Consider the following 22,515-nt stretch of genomic DNA (forward strand, 5'->3'; position numbering starts at 1 on the left):
ATTGGAGACTGAACACAGGGGCACTCTATCACTTAGATATATCCCCATGCTGGCCTTGATTCTCCTGGCTTAGCCTTTTTAGTTGCTGGAATTATGGGCATTAGCCACCATGCTAGGTTTGAGTGGAATTGAACAAAGAGGTCAAATATAGAAAATACCACATCTATATATTGTCAATGGAGGTATGAGTATGCTGTCTAGAGATGATGATAGTTAGAATTGAACCAACATCAGAACATTGGAACAAAAAATAAATAAATAAATAAAATCAATGAAGGAGCCTGAGAAGGAAATGTGTGGCTGAAGGAATTTTATACCTCACAATACCTCACACAACTTTCATATTAGACATCAAGTTGCTATAATTCAAAATACTCAGGAGACTGAGGCAGAAGGATTACAATTTTGCAAAGAATTACCCAGTACTGCAAAAAATAATTACAATAATTTTTTTAAAAGACTCTTGAGTAGAATGCAGATACCAGAACTATACCGATTTTTATGACAAATAGGCAGTCTACTAGGTCATGTCTAGTTAGAAAACCAATAACAACAAAAACAGTCTCAATACTGATCATAATTCTCATAGGACTGATCATAATTCTCCATTCACAAAAACAGTATTATTCAATTTCATATATAATAAGAAAGATACAGAAATAGTACAAGAACTCAAAATCTGTAGACAAATAATTTTATAAATTTTCAAAACTGCTTGTATAGAAGACATTTAAATAATCTCCATGTCATCCTAAAGTAGGACTATCCTATGTAGAAATGAAGTCCAACCCCAAGCCAACCCTCATTTTTAACCCTTTTTGATTAATTCCTATAGGCTGTCAAAACTGCACACAAAGGCATCAGAATATAACACATGAACTTAGTTTCAGCATCTTTATGCTATACTGTGTTTGCTTATCTGACCTCTAGAGACTGTTAGCATTTCAAAATCAGGGACTCTAATACCCAGCTTTGCATAGGGCACATACTAAGAACTCTATAAATATGTACTAAATGAGTAAACAAGTAAATAGCTAAGTTTATTAATAACAGTTTTTTGTGTGTGTGCTGCTAGGCACTGGATCCCAGGGCCTTTCACCCAGGGCCTCACACATGCTAACCATGTTTTCTACCACTGAGCTACTCCCTCTAGTCCTATAACAGCTTGACTGAAATATTAACATGTCAAAATTAACTAATTTAAAGGGTGCAACTCAATGATTTTCAATGTATTCACAAAGTTACAACTACCAACATGATTAATATTAGAACATTTTCATCCGGTCCTGCCAAAAAAAATATCCATATCCATTAGTGGTCACTTCCCATTTCTCTCCAAATCTCCCAGACCTACAAGAACTAATCAACTTTCTATCTCTATAGATTTGCCCACTCTGGATATTTCATATAAATGGAATCCTATACTAAGTTCTTTTGTAAATGGGTTCCTTCCTTTAGCATAGTATGTACAATATGTTGTAACATGTATCAGTACTTCTTTTCTCAGTAATATTTCATTGTATAAACAAGCCACTCAACAGTTGATTGTCCATTTGGATGTCCTACTTTTTGACTATTATGAATAATGATGTTATGAACACTCCTGTATAAGTCTTTGTGTGGACATACGTTTTCAATTTTCTTGGGTATATACTGAGAATGGCATTTTTGGGTCATGTGATAACTGTATGTTTGATTTTTTTTCCAGAATTTGCAGACTGTTCTGCAAAGGAACTGTACAATTTTATATTCCCACCAGTAATGTTATGATAGTTCTAATTTTTCCACATCTTTACCAATGTCTCTTATTATAATATATCTTTATAAATTTTCAAAACTGCTTGTAGACATTTAAATAATCTCCAGGTTCTTGATATTGTGTGTGCGTGTGTGTGTGTGTATATATATATATATACATACACACTATATATACACAAAAAATATACACACACATTTATATATGTATACAATATACAATGTGTGTGTGTGTGTATATATATATATATATAAATATTTTTTTTAATGTGGTGCTGAGGATCGAACCCAGGGTCTCGCACATGTGAGACAAGCCCTCTACCACTGAGCTACAACCCCAGCCCTGCCTCTTATCTTTTTGATGTAGCCATATTGGTAGGAGTAAAGTATTATCTCAGTGTGGTTTTATATTTATATTTCCATTATATTATTATATTATATTTATATTTCCATTATGACTAATTATGCTGAGCATCTTTTCATGTGCTTCTTGACTACTTCTTTACCTTCTTTGGAGAAAGGTCTATTCAGATCCTTTGGTGCAAGGGATCAAATCCAAGGCTTCACACATGCTAGGCAAGCCCTCTACCACTGAGCTAAATCTCAACTCTTGGATCCTTTGCTGATTTTTAAATTGGGCTATTTGTCTCTTTATTATTGAGTCATAAATTCTTTACATATTCTAGATAAAGTTCTTGGTCCCTTTTGTGCTGACATAACACAGTATCTGAGAGTAGGGGGTTTTATTTGTTTTAGGGGGATAAAGGGGATTGAACCCAGGGGCACTTTAGCACTGAGCTACATCCCCAACCCTCTTTTAGAGACAATGCCTTGCTAAATTGCTGAGGCTGGCCTCAAACTTGAGATCCTTCTGTCTCAGCCTCCTAAGTGGCTTGGATTATAGGCAAATGCCAATATGCCAAGCTATAAAATTTAGCCTCTGCATTTAGGACTTTTATCTATTTTGAGTTAATTTATATAAATATGTGATCAAGGTCCAACTTCATTCTTTTGTATTTGGATATCAGATCCAGTTGTCCTGGCACCATGTGTTGAAAACTAGTTTTCCTCCATTAAAATGTCTCAGCACCCTTGCCAAAAATCACTTGACAACAATGTGACAATTTGACGATTTCTAAACTTTTAAAAAAACTTCTTGTTCTTGTTCTTCTTTTCTCTCTCTTTTTAGTTGTGGATGAACATAATATCTTTATTTTATTTTTTTATTTTTATGTGCTGAGGATCGAACCCATTGTGTCACACATGCTAGGCAACGGCTCTACCATTGAGCTACAACTCCAGCCCCCGCCCCTCTCTTTTCTTTTTTTCCTTGTCTTTTTTTTGATACTGTAGATTGAGCCCAGATGCACTTTACCGCTGAACCATGTCCCCAGCCCTTTTCATTTTTTATTTTGAGATAGGATCTCACTAAGTTCCTTAGGGCCTTGCTAAATTGCTGAGGCTGGCCTCAAACTTGTGATCCCCCTGCCTCAATCTCCTAAATTGTTGGTATTACAGGCATGTGCCATCACACCCTGCTTATAATTTTAATTTATTTATTTTTGTAGTACTAGTGATTGAATCCAGGGGTGATCTAGAACTAAGCTATGTCCAGCTCTTTTGTATTTTATTTTGAGACAGTGTTTTTCTAAATTGCCCAGGCTGGCCTCAGACTTATGATCCTCCTACTGCAGGCTCCCAGCAGCAGGGATTATAACTGTGTACCACCACACCAGGTTAGACTCTCAATTTATTTCACTGTTCTATATGTCTATCTTTATGCCAATACCACACTGTTTTGATTAATGTCAATTTGTAGTAAGTTTTGAAATCAGACTTTCTGATTTCAAAGTACTTAAAATTTGAACTTTTAAAGTACTTCAAACTTTTTCTTTTTTCAAGACTATTTTGGTTGCTGGGTACAGTGGGACAAGGCTACAATTACAGCAACTCAAGATGCTGAGGTAGGAAGATCACAAGTTTGAGGCGTCTCAACAACTTAGTGAGACTCTAAGCAACTTGGCAAGATCCTGTCTCAATTTTTTTTTTTTAATTTAAAAAAGGGTTGAGGATGTAGCTCAATTGTAAAACAACAGTTTTCTTTTCTTCTTATATCTTTGCTTGGTTTTGGTATCAGGGTAATACTGACTTCATAGAGTCAATTGGAAATGATTCTTCCTTTTGTATTTTTTTCAGTGTTTTTAAATCTCACTGTGGTGTGTATTTATTTATTTACCAAAATAAATAAGATTGTTTTGGTCATTTGGGTCCCTTGTAATTCCATATGAATGAGGATCAGCTTGTCTACTTCTGCAAAGAAGCCAGCTGGGTATTGCATTTAATCTGTAGACAAATTTAGGATACTTCCATTTTACTAAGTTTTCCAATATATGAAGGTAGGATGTCTTGCATGTAGTTATGTCTTCATTAATTTTTTTCAACAATGTTTTGAAATTTGCAAAGTCTAAATTTTGTGCTTCTATTAAATTTATTACTAGGAATTTTTATGCTTTTTAAAAAATATTTATTTTTTAGTTGTAGTTGGACACAATATCTTTATTTTATTTTTATGTGGTGCTGAGGATCAAACCCAGGGCCTCGCACGTGCTAGGCGAGCGCTCTACCGCTGAGCGACAATCCCAGCCCAATTTTTATGCTTTTAATGCTAGTGTAAATGGGGCTGTTCCCTTAATTTCATTTCTGGATTGCCCATTGCTAATGTATAGAAATATAAGTGAATTTCAATATTGATGTTATATCCTGCAATCTTGCTAAACTTGTTTAATATATTTTTTAGTAGATTAAGATTTTCTACATATAGGAATCATGTCATCTGCAAATAGAGATAGTTTCACTTTTTTTCAAACTAGATACATTTTACTTCATTTTATTGCCTACTTGCCCTAGCTAGAACCTTCTTTATAGCCAGACACAGTGACAAGCACCTACAATCCCAGTGACTCAAGAAACTGAGGCAGGAGAATCCCAAATTTGAGGCTAGCCTAAGAAACATAGCAAGATCCAGTCTCAAAATTTTAAAAAATTAATTTTAAAAAGGGTTGGGGATATAGCTCAAAGGTATAATGCCCCTGGACTCAATCCTCAGTACCTCAAAAAGAACCTCTAGTACAACAGGGAATAAAATGGTGAGAGCAGAAATCCTTGTCTTGTTCCTTAAGGGGAAAACATTAATTAGCCTTTTACCATGTTAGGTGTAGACGTTTCCTAGATCCCTTTTATTAGGTTGAAGAAATTCCTTTCCATTCCTAGTTTAAATATTTTTGTCATGAAGGGGTGTTGGGTTTTTTTTTAATTATTATTTTCTTTAGTTGTAGTCAGACACATTACCTTTATGTATTTATTTATTTTTATGTGGTGCCAAGGATCGAACCCAGCGCCTTGCACGTGCTAGGTTAGTGCTATACCGCTGAGCCACAATCTCAGTCCAAGGGGTGTTCGGTTTTATTAATGGGTTTCTGTGTGAGAAGAAACCTCATCATTGTAGGTTTTGTCCTTTATTTTATTGATATACTCCATTATGTTAATTGATTTTCATGTGTTGGACCAAACTGGAATTCTGGAGACACTTAGTGTGGTGTGGTGTGTATTATATGTCACCTGTTTTCTTTTGGTTGCATTTTACTAAAGATTATTACTTTTATATTCTTAAAGAGATACTGGATGATGGTTGTCATGGTTTGGAAATGGTTTCTATGTGTTTCCCAAAGCTTCATGTATTGAAATTTAATCCTTATTGTGAGATATTGAGTGGGCAGAAACTTAATCTAACTGTGGTATTTAGAGGTAGAGTTTTGGGGAAGTGATTAGGATTATTAAAGGTCATTAGGGGGAAACCTCCACAACTAAATTCTGGTGTCTTTGTAAGAAGAAGAGAGATGAGAAAACACATATACAAGCTACACATACAAACCCTTAGTTCCCTGTCTCTTCCCATGTGATCCCATTCAATACCTGGAAACTCTGTCAGGAAGATCATCACCAGATGCAGTCCCTCAACTTTGGACTTCCAGAACCATGAGCCAAAATAAACCTCTTCATAACTTATTCAGTCTGTGGTACTGTGTTACTAGCAACAGTAAACAGGCTAAGACAATAATTTTCTTTCCTTCTTATATCTTTGCCTAGTTTTGGTATCAGGGTAAGATTGACTTCAAAGAACCAATTGGAAAATGGTTCCTCCTTTTGTATTTTTTTCAGTGTTTGTTTTTTAAAAAAACAGCATTAATCCTTTACATATTTGATAGAATTCACCAGTGAAGTAATGTGGGTATTACCATGCATTTGTTCATATTATTTCCTTATAATAATCCTTTTTCTTTCTTGTAAGGTCAGTAGTAAAAAATTTCCTTTTTCCACTCTTGATTTTAGTAATTTCAGTCTTTTATCTTCATCTGTCTAGCTAAAGGTGTCCTTTTTGTTGATTCCCCCCCCCAACAGATCAATTTTTGGTTCCCTGAATTTTATCCATTGTTTTTCTATCCTCAATTTCGTTAATTTTCACTCTAATCTTTATTATTTCCTTCCTTCTGCTTGCTTTAGGTTTTATTTGCTCTTCTTTTTCTAGAGTCATAAGATAAAAGGTTAGTTTATTGATTGGAAATCTTTCTGGTTTTTTACTATATGTGTTTACTACTATAAATTTCCTTCTAAGCACTGCTTTAGCTGCATTTTATAAGTTTTGGTACTCTGTTTTAATTAAGTTTAAATTTAAGCAAGGTATAGTAGCACACATCAGAGATCCCAGTGATCCCAAGAGGCTGGAACAGGAGGATCATAAGGTTGAAGCCTGCCTCAGCAATTTAAAAAGACCATCTAAAAATCTAAAAAACAAAAACGGTTGGGGCTCAGTGGTAGAGTACTCCTAGGTTCAATCCCTAGTATTTAAAAAAAAAAAAAAAAACTTTTAAAATCTCAACTGTACTGCTTAATAATTATGAGATCTTAAATAATACTCACTTTCCTCAGTAGAGCTACTGAGAGAATTAAATGATACAATATATTTAATAAAGCATTTCTTGATTAACTAGTATACATTCTTCCCTACTAACAGTACCCTAATTTCCCTTGGGGAATTCTCTTAATTGTATATTCACTGTCTCAGTATTCTTGATCTATGCACAGGCCCAGAGTTAGACATTAATTGCTCTATGTCAATTAGAATACTCCAAGAAATCTCTTTTCTTTCGTGGAGATAAGTTTGGTAATAGGAAAATAGCTAGATATTTGAGATTTGAGACAATCAATGTATGCCATTCTCTGACAAGTATGATTGTCTCAAGGAAGCTCTGAGAAGAGCAAAATTCAATTTTTTGATATGATAATTATGGAAAGAGATATTTAAAGAGAAAGGATCTAACTCTCTTTTAAGTCTTAACCATCTCTTAACCATACAGGAAACCAACATGAGGATAAAGTCCCCAATATGGAAGAGATAGTCACAGAGAAAAATAAAAGAATCACAGGTAAAGCTAAGCTTAAAGCTTATCCTACCTCTGGATCTTTCAGTTTTGTGTGGAGAAAAAGTGTATAAGCTCATAAATTCAATTATCAGTTAGTTTATTTCTTAATCACGCAAGCCACTTGAGAAGTAACAACAGTACTTACTGCCAAGGCTTAATGCACAGATGAAATCAGCTAATGCACAAATCTAATACTAAATATATGGCCTGACACACAGTCAAGTGTTCAAGACATACTCCCTGTTATCAGCAATTCTGAGCACTAGTTTTGGAATGAGTCAGATTTGAGCTAAAATACTGGCTCTTCTTACCACTTTTGTGACTGCAGACAAATTATTAAATTTCTCTTAAGCTCAATTTTCTCAGCTATAAAATGAGGGAAAGCTTGTACTAAGAATTAAGTCAAATAATTAGAGCCAGGCACAGCAGTACACATCTGTAGTTCCAGCTTACTTGGGATGCTGAAGCAGAAGGATATCTTGAGCCCATGTGTTTGAGTCCAGTCTGGACAACATAGGGAACATAGCAACACCCCATTTCAAAAAGTCAGACATTTAAATCAAATAATTTTTTTGAAAAACACTTAAAACAATGCCTGGCACAGACTGAATAATAAATAATGTTTGCTAGCTTCAATATTACATATGATAGGCACAAACTGCTTTAAGAAGTTGTACTACTTCATACTTCTACAAACAGGACATGGACAGAATCCAGTTTTGCCAGCACCATTTGTTGAAGAGGCTGTCTTTTGTCCAATGCATTTGTCTAAAATAAGATAACTGCAGTTTTGTGGGTTAGTCTCTGTGTCCTCTATTCTGTACCACTGGTCTACCAGTCTGTTTTTGTGCCAATAACATGCTGTTTTTGTTACTATTGCTCTGTAGTATAGTTTAAGGTCTGGTATAGTGATGCCACCTGCTTCACTCTTCCTGCTAAGGATTGTTTTACCTATTCCGGGTCTCTTATTTTTCCAGATGAATTTTATAATTGCTTTTTCTATTTCTATGAGGAATATCATTGGAATTTTGATGAGAATTGCATTAAATCTGTATTGTGCTTTTGAAAGTATGGTCATTTTGATAATATTAATTCTGCCTATCCAAGAGCAAGGTAGATCTTTCCATCTTCTAAGGTCTTCTTTGATTTCTTTCTTTATGGTTCTGTAATTTTCATTATATAGGTTTTTCACCTCTTTCATTAAGTTGATTCCCAAGTATTTTTGGTTTTTTTGAGGCTATTGAAAATGAAGTAGCTTTCCTTTCTGAAGATTTGTCACTGATATACAGAAATGCCTTTGATTTATGGGTGTTGATTTTATATCCTGCTACTTTGCTCAATTCATTTATTAGTTCTAGAAGTTTTCTGATGGAACTTTTAGGATCTTCCAGGTATCGAATCATATCATCAGCAAATAGTGCCAATTTGAGTTCTTCTTTTCCTATGTGTATCCCTTTAATTTCTTTCATCTAATTGCTCTGGCCAGTGTTTCAAGTACTATGTTAAATAGGCAATGTCATTTTTAAATGGTGCATTATTATACACAATAGTGGGCAGAATTCATTGTGACACAGTTGTATGTGCACATTGGTCAGGCTTTTTTATCTTTGCTAACCTAAGGGTATGAAATAATGTGTTGCTGTAATTTTTATTTTTTAATTACTAGTAAGACTGAGCATCTTTTCATCTACTTATTGATCATTTAAAGTTTCTTTTTTGTGATTTCCAGTTCTTATCCTTTGCCTGTCCAATTTCTCTCCACTCCTCTAACTTATTACCTTAGCATAATTCCAGTTAAATGCTCTAACTGGAATCCTTTGCCTCTATGTTCTCCAAACACTGTAAAATCCTCAATGGTTCTGTGCCATTTCATGTCCATTACTAGTGCCACTTAATTCTCATCTGAAGAATCAAACCTACTTCATTCTCTCCCTTCTGCTCAGCAGAAAAGATTTATGGAATTTATGGACTTCTATCCACCACTCACTTTATTCTGGATATCAGCATCTATTCATCTCTACTTCTAGTCTTGTGCTAAATAAACTCTTTGGTTCTGACAACTGAGCTTCTCCCTAGTTTCTTTCTTGTTCCTTTCTATGGAAACTTTTTTTTTTTTTTTTTTTTTGCAGTACTGGGAATTGAACCCAGTGGTGTTCTATATCTGAGCTGCATTTATAGCCCTTTTCATTTGCTTATCTTTTTAATTTTTTTAAACATTTATTTTTAGTTGTAGGTGGACACAATACTTTTATTTTATTTTGTGGTGCTGAGGATCAAACCCATTGCTTCATACATGATAAGTGAACGCTTTTTCTCTGAGCACTTTTTCACAGCCCCAGCCCTCTTCATTTATTTTTATGTGGTGCCGAAAATCGAACCCAGTGCCTCCTACATGCTAGGCAAGCATTCTACCACTGAACTACAACCCCAGCCCCTTATCTTTTTAATTTTGAGACAGGGTATAACTAAGTTGCAGAGACTGGCCTTAAACTTTTGATCCTCCTGCCTTAGCTGCTCAAGGTGCTAGAATTATAGGCATGTAACACCACACCCAGTTCCCCCATGGAACTTTTAATATATTCATCATTTTTTATTTTTTGGAGAAGAGGATACTGAGTTTTGAACCCAGGATATGTTGCAGACTGAGCTACATCCTCAGTCCTTTTTGTTTTATTTTGAGACACAGACTCACACACACTGAATTCCTCAGGCTGGCCTCAAACTTGCTATTTTAGTTAGCTTTTTTATCACTCTGACCAAAAGACCTGACAAGAAGAACACAGAGGAGGAAAAATTTATTTTGGCTCACAGTTTCAGAAGTTCAGTCCATAATCTGCCTACTCCATAGCTCTGGACCAAAGATAAGTCAAAGTATCACGGCAGAAGGGCATGGTGGAGGAAAGCAGCGCAGGACATAGCAACAGGAACAAAGAGAGCTTTGCTCACCAGTGACAAAATATAAACAACAAAAAGGTAGCCTCCCCCCACCTGCCTCCTCCAGCCATACCCTATTCTGCCTATAGTTACCACCCAGTTAATCCATATGGGTGAATTAATCCATTGATCAGGTTACAACTCTCATAATCTAATCATCCCACCTCTGCATGTTCTTGCATTGTCTCACACATGAGCCTTTGAGATACCACATATTCAAACCATAACACTTGCAGTCCTCCTGAGCCTCCCAAGTAGCTAGATTGCAGGTGTGTGCCACCATACCTGGCTTTCATTCATCCTTTTTATATATTTTATGTATCTCTTTTTTTTTTTTTTTTTTTTTTTTTTTTTTTTTTTGAGGTGCTGGGGATTGAACACAGGGCCTCATACACGCTAAGCAAGTGCTTTACCAATGAGCTACATCCCCAGCCCCGTATGTTTTTCTCTTATAACTTATTCTACAATGTCATTATTCGTCCTTTCTATGTCAATCTGGCTTGACTGTAGCCCCTGTGAAGAAACACCATGCCTTATTCACACCCCTAGCAACTATATAGTTGCCCAATTTTACCAGGTACCTAAGAAATTAATAAATGAGAAGGAAAATAAAGATTAGTAAACTACCCAATAAGTCGGAACCATTAAGGGCCTAAGCTATTTTTCCCTTATTCATTCCACTGATCCAAAACTACACCATGGGGCCAAATATCTATACTGGATGTCCTGAGTACACTGAATGTTTACCAATGACTTGTCCTGTGCTTTGCCTGACTTCTGTGCATCCTACTGGACATCCTACAGTGCTCTAATGAAGTAATGTCGATTAACCAGGTTCTTCTAGCATTTGTCTCTCCCTACCTCCATCCATTCTATCGAATTTGACACTTCATTAGATCAGGCCAAGCCATAACTCAACAAATTTTTGCCCTAAAATGTTCTTTTCATCATGTCATTTGTATTCTTAAGAATATGTCTTATAAGACCATATACTTATAATGCTTTCAGAAAACAAAACAAAAATTGTTACCCTAAAATCCAAGAATTCATTCTATTTTACTTATCAAGCCTCATTTCCCTCAGTTTCTCAACATAAGTTACACACTCTGATGAGGTCTCCTTCCCCCTCCCCTAAAGCGCCACATCAGACCAGGTGCAGTTGTGCATACCTATAATTTCAGTTACTTGGGAGGCACAGACAGGAGGATTACAGAGCAGCCCAGTCAACTTAGCAGAATCTTTTCTCCAAATAAAATGGAAAAAAAGGGGTGAGGGCTGCTGGGCATGTAGTTCAGAGATATAATACTTCTGGGTTCAATCTCCAATAATCTTTCCCCAACACATAAAATATATGACACTTCTACTTTCATTTTTAAATTACACTATTTTTTTCAGCTAGAATCTTCCTTAGATCTTATCTCCTATCAAATATACCTCTTAAAGTCTAAATATTCCTGTAGGAAGCAGTATCAACCATTTAGTATTCAAGACTAATTAGATTTTCAGATATTAGCAAACTAGTCACCTAGGATAGCCCACATGGGGGCAGTGATGAAGGCTAACAAAACAATTAAAATAAGAGTTCCCTGGGGAAAAGTAAGAATAATAGAGTCTGGCTCACAACTAGAGAAAAAACCAGTAGAGCAAAGCAGCACTGAGCTCTGGAAGTCAAAGGTTGTTGACCACAAGAAAATATAGGACAGAAATATATCAACCACCAATTTTAACTTTTTTATTATATTTTTCTTATGTAAAGGAATTCTCTATAAGACAGAAGGATCCAGGCACAAGGGCAAACGCCTGCAATTCCAGCAGCCGAGAGGCTGAGGCAGGAGGATCACAAGCTCAAAGGCAGCCTCATCAACATAGGCAGGCCCTATGCAACTTATTGAGACCCTGTCTCAAAATTAAAAAATCAAAAAAGGGGGCTGGGGAAGTGGCTCAATAGTTAAGCAACCCTGGGTTCAATCCCAGGTACCAAAAAGAAAAAAAAAAGACAAGACAGAAGGAGTCCTGAATGTACAAAAAAGGTCTTCACCAACTACTCAAAATATCAAAACTAAGACTTTCTCTTAATATTTTAGCTCTTGACCATGCTAACCCAATGGGGAATAATTATGGCTTCTCATAAAGTTCTTTGTCAAATAGAAATTATGTTATATCTCCAACCAAAAAAAGAAGAACTGGGGCTGGGGTTGTGGCTCAGTGGTAAAAGCTCTTACCTAGCAGGAGCAAGGCCCTGGGTTCGATCCTCAGCACCACATACAAATAAATAAAATAAAGGTATTGTGTCAAAAAAAAGAAGAAGAAGAAGAAGACGACGACGACGACGACGACGACGACGACGGAGGACTTAATACACATAATGTAGGTATTACAGACAAGATACTACCTTTCCAATTAAACACAGATTTTTAACTGTGATATTAAAAAGGATTCCTTCACTCATGTATTAGTCAGCTTTTTCACTGCTGCGACCAAAAGACCTGACATGAACAGTTTGCAGAGGAAAAATTTATTTTGGAGCTCACAGTTTCAGAGGTCTCAGTCCACAGATGGCCCGCTGCACTGCTCTGTGATGGAAGTAAGGCAGAACATCAAGGCAGAAGGGTGTGGCAGAGGAAAGCAGTTTAGGACATGATAATCAGAAGGCAGAGAGAGGGTTTCTCACCAGGGACAAAATATATACCCTGAAGGCACTCCCCCAGTGATGCACCTCCTCTAGCCACTCCCTACCTGCTTACAGTTACCACAGTTAATCCCCATCAGTTAGTGGCTTAAAACACTGATTAGGTTAGGCTCTTATAACCCAATCATTTCACTTCTGAATGTTCTAGTATTGTCTCATACATGAGTTTTCGGGAGATACCTCATTTATAAACCATAACAACTCATCTAAAGCAAGTATTGATAAAATCCTCCCTAAGTGCTTGATATGTTTTTTTAAGGAACAGATCTGAGATACTCAAATGTATATAAATTTATGCATCTCCTTGTTCTTACAATTTTAGAGAGTCAACTATTACTCTTGCTTCCAATTCAAGAGTCCAAAACTATGGTAAATAGTGGTATGGTGGTCTATATCACATTATCAAATATTCACATTAGTAACAATGTTATATAAAAGTCTGCCAGGGACTAGAAGGGAGTTCTCCTTCAAAGAATAGCCTGACAGTTACAAGAAACAGCCCCCTGGGAGACATCTTGCCTGGGAGACACCCTGCAGCCATCTATCTCCCTGAGACATCCTGCGGCCATCTGTCTTCCTGAAACATCCTGCGTTATCTCACCTTGTGAAGACATCCAGCAACTGCTGATAAGAGAGCTCCCCCATTCCCAGCCCATAAATACCCCTGTGTGAACAATAAAAGTTTGCAGCTTGATCAGAACTCCTGTCTTGCTGTCACCTTTCGTGTCTCTTGTCCCTTCATTCCTCCCCATCTAGGTTCGCTGCCCACGTTGATGTGTCCTGCCGGTCGGGACAAAAGTCAAGTAATTTTATATAACTTGCTGCTAGAGGGAAGTAAAACAATCAGAAAGGGGCATCAATTATTTCCCTTTTGAAATAAAATAAAATTTAGTAATAAAGTTTAGTAATTTAGTGAAAAGTATCTCAAACCCAGTAATGAGAATGCTGAGAATTATTTCATGAACCCAGAGCTTCACACATGCTAGCCTGGAGCTGTACCACCAGCATTGCTCTGGGATTTAAAGAACAAATTCCAGGTAAATAAAAATGAGTGGGCCTGGGGTTGTAGCTCAGTGGTGGAGCACTCGATAGCACCTGTGGGCACTGGGTTCTATGCTCCGCACCACACAAAAATAAATAAATAAATAAAGGAACTGTGTTCATCCACAACTAAAAAAAATATGTAAAAACAAAAATAAAAATAAAATAAATAAATACTATAACCTCTACAATACTAGAATGCTGGAATGCTAATGACACAATTAAATCAGTCTGAGTTTCCTTATCCATCTCCCATCTATATTTATTTACCCATTCCCCACTGAAAGAAACAAAAACAAAACAAAAAATACTACTATCCTACGCTGGGGGTAGCTCAGTGGCAGAGTATCTGCCTAGCATGTGCAAGGCCCTGGGTTTATTCCCCAGAGAAAACACACACACACACACACACACACACACAACACACAACACACAACACAAACACTATCCTAATAATAACAACTTATAAATATCTATATCTGAGATAGAAACCATAAGGTACACTAGGCACAGTAGCTCATGCCTGTACTTCCAATGATTTGGAAGGCTAAAGCACGAAGAAGACTGCAGGTTCAAGGCCAGCTTCAGCAACTTAGTAAGATTCTGTCTCAAAATTTAAAAAAATAAAGGACTGGGGACATAGTTCAGTGGTAAAATGCCCCTGGGTTCAATTTCCAGTACCAAAAAAAGAAAAAGAAAAAAAAAGGTGGGGGGGAAGAAACCATAAGGTATGACTCTTATTCAAAGAATTTACAAATTTGTTTTAAAAAATAAACATTAAAAAACCATATAAGATTAGCCAGATATAGTGGCACACACCTATTATCCTGGCTATTCAGGAAGTTGAGAGAACGGCCTAGGTAACTTAGTAAGACCCTGTTTTAAAGTGAAAAATTAAAAAGCCTGAGGCTGTAGTTCAGTGGTAGAACACCCTTAAATTCAATCCCCGGTATTGGAGGGAAAAAAGTTACGAGAATAAAGTATAAATACTACAGAGAAATCAACAAGTTAGAAAGCTTGATTAACTGCTAAGACAGTGCTTCAAACCATATGCCTAGGAAAATTAATTCAGCCATGGGGTCTAGGAAACTCATGAAGATGTCCATTTAACAGGGAATTTCATCATTTCAATTTAAAACTACAAGGCTACTGGATACAGCAGCACATACCTGGGGCATCAATTATTTGATGCTGTACGTGCTGTAGTCCCAGTCATTCAGGAGGCTGAAGTGGAGCATTGCTTGAGTCTGGGAGTTCAATGTCAGTTAGGTAAAATTGCCAGATGCTATTTCAAAACTTTTTCTTTTGCAGGGTGAGGTGGCGCATGCCTATAATCTCAGAGGCTCAGGAGGCTGAGGCAGAAGGATTTCATGTTCAAAGCCTGCCTCAGCAATTTAGCAAAGCCCTTAGCAACTCAGTGAGACCCTTTCTCTAAATAAAAAAATATATATATATATATATATATATATATATATATATATATATATATATATATATATATATATATTATCCCTTTCTCCTTCCCTCCCTCCCTCCTGAGTATATCTCTTTGGCATTTTTATATTGTAGATGATCCATGCAGATATATTTCTTCCTTCAGCATCATATAGCAGGTACTGACTTAATTATTGGATGAAGAAGAAATTTTAATAAATGTGACCTTGTGAATCATTAAAAATAAATAAATAAATATAAAATATAAAAAAGGGCTGGGGTTGTGGGCTCAGTGGTTAAGCAGCCCTGGATTCAATCCTCAGTGCCAAAAAGACAACAAAAAAATTTCTTTTAATAAAATAAAACTACCAGGCTTTTGTGGTTAGAATGTCAAAAGAAAAAGAATAATCACCGTATCTATTTAAAAAATAAATTTATCACAACAAAAATGGTAAGAACAAATACAAGTAAAAATAGGAGAAAAAAATTAAATTAGGAGACCACTCCAAGAGGTCCAATATCCACATTATAGCTATTCCAAGAGAGAAGAGAGAGAGAAAAAAACAAGAGAAGTGAAAACTGCCAACAAAATAAATCAAGAAAACTTTCCAAGAAAAACCTTCAGATCTTAAGTTTCAATGAAGGACAAAGTCTGGCACATTACATGAAAATATACTCTTATTAAGGTATATCAGAAGGCAGAGAGAAATTGCAAAACACTGACGAAAAAGAACTTAGAACATGCCAAAGTAACAAGAATCATAATGGAACTGCACTTTTCTCAACCACAACAGTGAAAGCCTAAAAATTAACTTCTGAAGTGAAATTATTTTTAATCCAGGATCCTATATATAGCCAGTTTTTCATTTAAATGTCAGGGTATGATAAATACATTTTCAGACACACAAGAAAAATATCAAAAATGTACTTCTATGCACCCTATATTGAGGAAGCTGTAAAGGGGTGCGTCACTAAATAAGAATGAAAACGATACATGGAATTTACCAAGTCATACAGCATTAAAAAGAAGCAAAGGGAATACCTAGGAAGAAGTTGGGAATGATCCAAGGATGGTAAGTGTGAACATAGAGAACAACCAGCCCTGACTGGAGCAGACTAAAGGGTTCCAAGGAGAAATCCCTGTATGCTGATGAAATTATAGTAAGTCCAAAGCATCTGCACATCTTAAGAGAAACTTTTTTTCAAAAATAAGAAAGGTTTTCAAGACAAAACAAATAGCATTAACAAACATCCAAATGCCAGAGTAAGAATTTACTGGATTTTATAAAAGATAAAACTGCATTCAGGTGACAGCCACTGAAGAATGATCACTGCTAGTGGTAACATGGGTACAACATATGCTTGTTGAAGAAGTCATTACGAGTTTGAACTTACGTGGAAATAAAAAATAAAGCAGCTAGGTAAAATAGCATGTGCTCAAACTTTTAAGACCCCTTTCTCTGCCCTAATGTGTTCTTGTTCTGCTTTTAAGAATTAAAATAATCATCAGACTACTTCACAAACAATTTTAACATCAAAGAACAATCTGAAAATCTAAAATAGATCTGAGGTCACTGATAAAAAGTTGTTGCTGTTTTGTTTTTTTTTTGTTGTTGTTTTAATTTGTATGTGGTGCTGAGAAGCAAACCCTGTGCTTCACACATGCTAGGCAAGCACTCTACCTCTGAGCTATAACCCCAGCCCCCTGATAAAAGATTATATAGGGAATTCAGTGTAAGAAAAAATTTAAATATCTGGGTAAAGGGGCACATAACTGACTTAGTGGTAAGAAAAAAGAAAAACCAAGAAGTTTGTTAAAATTATTAACTTTGGGGAAGACAAATCAGGGGAGAGAAAAAAAAAAAAAGTAATACCAGGCACGGTACCATATGCCTATAAGCCCAGCTACTTGGGAGGCTGAAACCAAAGGATCTCAAGTTCGAGGCCAGCCAGGGCAACTTAGTCAGATCCTATCTCAAAATAAAAAATAAAAAGGACTGTGGATATAGCTCCGTGGTAAAGCACCCCTTGGTTCAATTCCTAGTACTGCCACATACACAAAAAAGTAATGTGTTCATTACATGGCTCAGCTATAAACAGTATTAACACAATCAAAACAAGGTAAAGACCTACTGAGTCAAAATAAAACATATAATGCAAAGAGAGAAGGATGGCAAGGTTATATAGGTGTATGGGGAAAGGGGAGCAAAATCATCCCTTCTATTGCGAAGGATTAGTAGATAATGCCTCAATTTGTTTTTAATCCTGGAAGTGATAATTCATCATATTATTTAAAATACAGAGATAAAACCCAAAACAGTTTGTGAATAGAATGCTACCATTAAGACAGCAAAGAGTTCAAATTTAACATATGGTAAGTATGTGTCTAACTCTTTTCCAGAGGTGTTACATTCATTTAAAAATATATATATATTTTTTTTTAGTTGTAGATGAACATAGTATCTTTATTTTATTTATTTATTTTTATGTGGTGCTGAGGATTGAACCCAGTGCCTCACACTTGCTAGGCAAGTGCTGAACAACTGAGCTACAACCCCAGCTCCAGAGGTGTAATATTCTTTTGCATCCTGAACAGCAATATGTGAGGGTCCCAGTTGCTCTACAGCCTCAACAGTACTTGGTTTTGTTTTGTTTTGTTTTAAGGTACTGAGGATAGAACCCAGGGCACTTTACCATTGAGCTATATCCCCAACACTCTTTTTAAAAAATTTAAGTTGCTAAGGCACGATTTGCACTTTTGATCCTCCTGCTTCAGTCTCTCAAATCACTAGGATTATAGGCATATGCCACAACACCAGGCTTAATTTAAGCCGTTCTAATAGTGTGTAGTGTATTTCATTTTGCATTCTCATAATGTTTGGTTATGTTAAACATCTTTAAGAACTGATTTTCACTCTATATCCTTTTTGGAAATACCTGCCAAAACCTATTAAGTATTTTTAATTAAATTACATTTCCTTACTGTTAAATTTTCAGCTTTAGATATTCTGAATATGTCTTTGCAGTTGTGATTTGAAAGTATTTTCCTCATATTGCATGCAACCTGCCTTTTCATTCTCTTAATGATGTCTTTTACAAGCAAGCTCTTTAATTTAATGAAGTCCAATTCATCAATAAATTTCTCCTCAAGATCAAAACCAGGTGGCTCTGGATATAGCTCAGTTGGTAGAGTGCTTGCCTCACATGCACAAGGCCCTGGGTTCAGTCCCTAGCATTATTTAAAAAAAAAAAAAAAAAAAAAATCAAAACTGGGCATGTAGATTCTCTTGTTTTCTTTGTTGTTGTTTTGAGGTACTAGGAACTGAACTCAATGGTGCTCTACTACCATCATGTGCTCATCTACCCAATGAGCTATGTTCCCAGCCACCATCATCACCCACAGCTTTTTTTTTTTTTTTTTTTTTTGAGACAGGGTCTTGGCTAAGTTGCCCAGACTGGCTTTGAACATGTAATCATGTGATTCTCCTGCCTCAGCCTCCTGAGTAAATGGGATTACAGGGTTGGGCCACCTGCATGCAGCAATATCTCACATTTAGAGTATGATATATCTTTAAAGCTATTTTTTGTATAATGTGTATAAAGGCTGAGGTTCATTACTTTTGTATGTGGATGTCAAATAGCTTCAAAAGCATTTATTTAAAAAGACTATATTTTTCCCAGTGAATTGCCATTGTGACTTTAGCTATATTTGTGCAGGTCCATTTCTGATATCTCTATTCTATTCCATTGACATCTATATTGTGGTTCCTTTGTCAACAGCACAATTCTGATTACAAAAGCTTTGTACTAAGCATTTAAATTATGTATCTTTTCTTCATCTTTTTTGGGGGCTTATATGCTTTGTAAATGGACAAAAATGTATGTATTTATTATATAAACATGTAGTTTTCAAATGTGTAGATTGTGAAATAGCTCAATCAAGCAAATATTGAACCTTGGCTACTTATATTTTTGTTGTGGTAACACTTAAAATTTGCTATGGACTTTTTTTTACAATATTAATTTTCTTTTTAAACTCGTTTTGGTTATTCTAGGTCTTTGCTTTCTATAGAAATTTTAGAATCAGTTTTTCTATAACAAGAAAAAAATGTTTCTAAAATTTTTATTATTATTGTGTTAAATGTATACATCCATTGGAAGAACCAAACATTTTACTAGAATTTTCCAATCCATGAATATGGTATGTCCCTCCATTTATTTAAATCTTCTTTTATTTCTTTAATCAGGGCTTTATAGTTTTCAGCAGAGATCCTGCGTATACTTTGTTACATTTATACCAAACTACTTTAATGGGGGGAGGCAGCTACTGTGTTTTAAATTCAATTTTCAGTTGTTCTTTACTAGTTTACACAAATATGATTGCTCTTTGTGGCCTATCCTGTGTCACTTGCTAAATTATTTATTTTTAGGATTTTTTTTTATGAATCCCTTTAGATTTTCTATATAAATAATTATGTCATATGCGAACAGAATAGTTTTATTTCTTATTTTCAATACAAATACCATTAATTCTTCATATTTTTTACTGCACCACACTCATTCTCCTCTTGTTCTGAGTCTCTGATGATACAAATATTAGACCTTTTGATATTCTTATAAGTCCAATTATTTTCCTGTTGTTGAAATGAGGTAATTCTATTGATATATTTTCTTTCATCTGTCATATCCAGTTATTTTCATATTTCCCATCCACTAAGATTTTCATTTCCATTATTTTATTTCTCATTTTAAAAATTCCATTTAGTTCTTCTTTATATGTTATCTCTTTGCTAAGGCTTTCTTATCTTCCTGTTCATTTCTGGAACACAGTCCTAACAGTTGATTTAGCTTTTTGAAATAAATTTAATATTTGGGTGATCCTGGCATTAGCATCTATTTCCTTCTCCATGTGAGTTCAGATTTTTCTGGTTCTTTTTAAGATGAATGATTCCAGATTACATTCTAGACATTTTGAATATTAAATTATGAGACTCTAGGTCTTATTTAAGTCCCACCAAGAATGTTAATATTTTTGTTTTAGACAGAAATTGACCCTATTGAGAGCTTCAAGAACTGACCAGCCTTCTGTGGGTTGTTTCTCTAATTTCACTTCAGTTTTCAAAATCATTGTGGTCATACTGAATGTGTTCCATTTTAGTGGTCAGATTCCCAAGCTCCTCCCTCTTCTGTAGTCTTTCAGTTCCCTTTTCTAGCCTTCTATAAGAAAGCTGGGGATTTTTTAATCTCAGCATATTTTCCATGACTGTGCTTAAAGGGCCAAGCAACAAAAAGGCAGAAGGAGAAGAAAAGCAATGAAATATGCACACTCTCTTCAGACCACAGCTCCTCCATTCTGAGAGGAAGAATTCCCTCCTTCTGACTTTTAAGTTCCTGCCTGCTCCCACTGAGGACACTGCAGCCATCTATCTCTAAGGATTGCTTGAGGCTTGGATGCAAGAGAATGAAGAAAAGAAAGAAAGAAGAAGAAAAAATGATGTGGGATGTCCACACTTTCTCTGAGTATTAGAAAACCCCTTTCCTTCTCCATAAGTCAAAATTGGAGGACTTCTGGTGCTTTTTCTGTCCATGTTAATGCCCACTTCCAAGTTTCAGGATACATTAAATTCAGGCTGGGGCATACTGGAAGTTTAAAAAAAAAAAACAAAAAAAAAAACAGTAAACTCACCGCTGGTTCAGTGGTACTTTGGTCTTCTTCCCCAATCTGCCTCCTACTATTTACTTTTCAGAGTCCTCAAATAGCCACTCCAAGCATTCTGTCCAGGTATTATAGCTGCATTCAGTGGGAGAGACAGGGTGAAGTGTGCTTACTTGATCTTATCTGGAACCAGAACCTGGACTACTGTTGTTCATAACAATCTTTGTAGAACTGATCAAACCATTTGTATACCCTTTGATTTTAAGAAATTAAAAGTTTAAAAATAAATAATCCTGGATTAATCTTACTGAGAAAATCGGGAAAAGAAAGATAGTAGGATCACATTGTTTAAGCGTATATAACTTTTGGACACTGTTTATAAAAAAAAGTGAAGTTCTTAATTGTGCTTTATTTCTTTGAACCATTTTACATATAACTTTATAATTACTAGAATTATATATTACACATTTTTTGAAAGATGAAAAAACAGCAAGAGCTATCCAAAGTGGGAGACAAATGTAGCAGTTTGTAGATGAGTCTATAAATTTTAAGAAACTGAAAAAAGTTCAGGATGATAAGCATGTTAAGTGTAAGCCCAACAGTTCCAAGAGAAGTGGCAGGAAAATTAGGCAGGAGTTCATGTCTTGTATGCTATGTTAAGGTGTGTGAACTTTACCTGAAACAGAAGACCTTGAATTGTTTTAGCAAGAATTGGGAAGTATGATCAATATGTGTAAAAGATCACTCCAGTTGCAGAACACTAAGGTAAGCAGAAAATGAATCATACTGATTAAATCTAAGGGGTCAAATTAAATTGCAGAACTGTGTAAGTGTGTGTGTGTGTGTGTGTGTGTGTGTGTGAGAGAGAGAGAGAGAGAGAGAGAGAGAGAGAGTGTCTGTAGGGGGTTGGATAAGGGAGGGATACTGTATACATATACATGTAATCATATATGTTATATATTATTTTATATATATGATTTATGTATGTATAGATACATAGATGATTATAATATGCACAGAACATGCCTGCAAAAAACACAAGAAACTAGTAATAGCAGTAAGCTTTGAAGAAGAAAAGTAAGGGGCTTAGAGAAAAGACATTACTTTTCTCTTCATTTTTATGTTGTGTTTAAGTTTTTTACAATGAACACTTATGCTCTTAAGAAAGTTTGTTTAAAAATGAAGGGAGGTCTTATACAGGAACTAGACACATATGATATAAAATAAGACAGAGGCCTCTCTCACTTGGCCCCCACTGCTCTATTTTATGCAGTGTTACTTTAACTTTTAATAAATCTATGCTCTGTCTGCTACTTCTATGTATCTTGTTCAATTCTTTGTTCAGGATGCCAACAACCTGGACCCCAAATGAATACCTCACTGGCATCATTTGGCTAGCCAGCCAGGAGAGGCTATCAAACTCCAGATGGTGCTAAGGCAGAGCTTCAAACTAATCCCACAAATGAACCAAAGTACCCTGTTGTCTTGTCTTGACCAGACAGGGCGAGAATTTCATGATTCCCAAT

The 22,515-nt window shown here is 35.6% G+C and overlaps 1 protein-coding gene across 10 annotated transcripts in view; it reads right to left on the reverse strand.

Moving 5' to 3' along the window:
• Ttbk2 (tau tubulin kinase 2) overlaps positions 1–22,515 on the reverse strand; it is a 150,659-nt gene that overhangs the window by 61,060 nt on the left and 67,084 nt on the right. For 2 of the 10 annotated variants that reach the window (XM_071608164.1, XM_071608163.1), the window contains exon 2: positions 21,020–21,124. The exons of the other annotated variants lie outside the window; for them this stretch is intronic. The gene's annotated coding sequence lies outside the window, so the exon portion shown is untranslated. The remainder of the gene's footprint in view (positions 1–21,019; positions 21,125–22,515) is intronic. 10 annotated transcript variants of the gene reach the window in all.

Source organism: Marmota flaviventris, chromosome 2 (genome assembly GCF_047511675.1).
Source record: "Marmota flaviventris isolate mMarFla1 chromosome 2, mMarFla1.hap1, whole genome shotgun sequence".
NCBI classification, from domain to species: Eukaryota; Metazoa; Chordata; class Mammalia; order Rodentia; family Sciuridae; genus Marmota; species Marmota flaviventris.